The sequence below is a fragment of the Mauremys mutica genome, unplaced genomic scaffold (genome assembly GCF_020497125.1).
Source record: "Mauremys mutica isolate MM-2020 ecotype Southern unplaced genomic scaffold, ASM2049712v1 Super-Scaffold_100084, whole genome shotgun sequence".
In the NCBI taxonomy this organism is placed as follows: Eukaryota; Metazoa; Chordata; order Testudines; family Geoemydidae; genus Mauremys; species Mauremys mutica.
This window is the reverse complement of record NW_025423260.1, coordinates 890,915-893,396: the sequence shown is the minus strand read 5'-3', so window position 1 is coordinate 893,396 and position 2,482 is coordinate 890,915. Positions and strand designations below refer to the sequence as shown.

At 47.3% G+C, this 2,482-nt stretch overlaps 1 non-coding gene across 1 annotated transcript; it reads left to right on the top strand.

Annotated features, from left to right (window-relative positions):
- Positions 1-2,210: 2,210 nt before the first annotated feature.
- On the top strand, positions 2,211-2,282 carry TRNAC-GCA. The gene has a single exon. It is a non-coding gene; the product is annotated as a tRNA-Cys (tRNA).
- Positions 2,283-2,482: the final 200 nt, after the last annotated feature.

The window sequence follows — 2,482 nt, the reverse complement described above, 5'->3', positions numbered from 1 at the left end:
AGTGAAAATTGCAGATAGAGGCATAAATATAGATTGGAACATGAAGTGACAGGATTTACCGTACAAGGGGAGAACCAGTGTTGAAGGCTAATTCAGTCAGAGTGGATGTGGTCCTCTCCCCATAATTGATGGGGAGGTGTCAATACCAAGAGAGGGAAAATTGCTTTTGTCGTGAGCCAGCTACTCCCAGTCCTTATTCAACCTCAAATTAATGGTGCTAAGTTTGCAAATCAATTGTAACTCTGCAATTTCTCTTTGAAGTCTGTTTTTGAAGTTTTTTTGAATGGCTACTTTGAATTATTGGGTGTAAATGTGCTATTGACTATACAAGTCCCATATGGTCTCATGATCTGGATTCTTGGTTTTTACCCCGGCGGCCTGGTTTCAATTCCCAGTGTGGGAACAATGCAGAGCTTTTGCTCAGAGGGGAGGCAGGAAATGAAAGGAATGGGAAGGGATCCTGCCAGCAGGGGAGTTGGACAGTGTTGGGAGGGGACCCCAGAAGTGGGGGTGGGGCAGTGGTCTGGGGGGAGGGAAGGATCCCAGCTCTGTGGGAAGTTGACATTCTGGAGAGCACAGGCCTGGCATGGGGGGTGGGGAGAGTGAGTGTGTCCCTCTAAACTCACCACCAGCAGGCTTGGAAGAATTACGTATTTGTTGGTAAATGTCAATTACTGTGTAAACACACAACCCAATGGCAAAATCTTTCCATCGATAATCATCAAAACTAACAGATGGGCAAAGTAAGAAACATGTTGCTTGAGAACTTATCCTGTTCTAATCCTCTAGGGTTCCCTTTTGCCTTAGGCACCACCACGTGGGCATTTCATATCCCTCCTCATTTTCACACAGACACACAATTTCCTTTGCACAGATCCATGAACAGCAAAACCTCCCTGTGTCTATTGTCTAAGCCAGGGCATTCGATTCCACTGAAACCTTCTCTCCTGCAATGGCAATGGTCAGACAGAGAGGATGCGTCTACCTTCCCCCTGGCAGTGAGATATTCACTCTCCTCTTCATGCTGCTGTTGTTATTCCATGAGTTATCAAGGATGGAATAAAAAGCTGAGTTTACTCCAGGGTGAAGAAAGAAAGGAGCCACCAACGCCCACAAAAATCTCAATGCCCAGAGAAAACCTGCCTCTGTTATTGGACTCCCAGAGGTGCTGGTAATACAATGGGAAAAGGGACTGTCTGAATTGCCAAGGCAGGGAATGAACAATCTACAGCAACATCATTAACCACAAACACACTCTAGCCATGCTCCAGCCAGTAGAGAAATGGGCAGGAACTCTGGCTGTTCAGCCATGGCCACACGTACAGAGCTGCACAGCAGTGAGTGTGCTGGGGAAGCTGGTCTGAGCAAACAATTTGTAATGACCCTTCAGTGAGAACAGAACCAGAGTGTAGAAAGGCCCCTGTGTTAAGTGGTTGTGGCTGAGGCCTTGGGTAGCTGGGCTAGAAAACCATGGGTGTCTTTCTGTGAAGGTTTGATCCTTGCCAGCTAGACAAGGCTGGTGTGTGGTGTCTCCATGGCTGTACTTCCAGGGTCAGATCACATCAGTGCCATAGGGAGCCAAGCCTAGACATATTCAGAGGCTAAGGCCAGGTCAATGTTTCAAACAGTGAGTCTATGCTGCTGCAGCTCAGTAATGGAGATGCTCTGTACCAGGGTTTCTCAAACATCCTTTCACTGCAACCTCCTTCTCCCAAAATAACTTAATACATAGCCCTGGAAAGCAGGACCAAGCCCCTCCACTCAGGCGGGGGGAGTGCCAAAGACTGAGCCCCAGTGGAGGGAGGGCAAAACCAAAGCCTGAGGGATTCAGCTCTGGGTTGGGGGGCTCAGACTTTTGGCTTCAGCCCCAGGACCCAACAAGTCTAATACCAGCCCTGGTGACCCCATTAAAACAGAGTCACAACCCACTTTGCAGTCCTGACCCACAGCTTGAGAACCACTGCTCCATGCTGAGGGGGGAGAGTTTTCCTGTTGGTGTAGTCAATCCACTTCCCCAGGAGGTGGCAGCTCTGTCAGGGGGAGAAGCTATATCAGTGGGGGTGCAAGCTGTGGTGTTTACCACATTGAAGAAGTTTAATCAAACCCCATTTTTAAAACCACCTGTGGTCTGGGAATGGCAAAGGAGCTCGATGAAGCAGGGTCTGTCCTTCAAAGTCCTGGAGATCACGATTCCATATTCCTGTTGTAATGGGGGTATAGCTCAGTGGTAGAGTGTTTGATTGCAAATCAAGTGGTCCTTTGTTCAAACCCAGGTGCCCTCTTAAAAAAAAATCATTTCTATTCTCCATTATGTTCAGGAGCTCCACCATACGAAGATGGTTGAAATGAATGTGAGCACTCAACATTTTGCTGTCCAAATACATAAAAACCTAGCAAACCTGTCCATCAGCTGAAATCAGTTCCAATCCTCTAAGTGTCTAGTTTATGTTTTCATCAATTAAACAAAGGTATCATTCCCTGA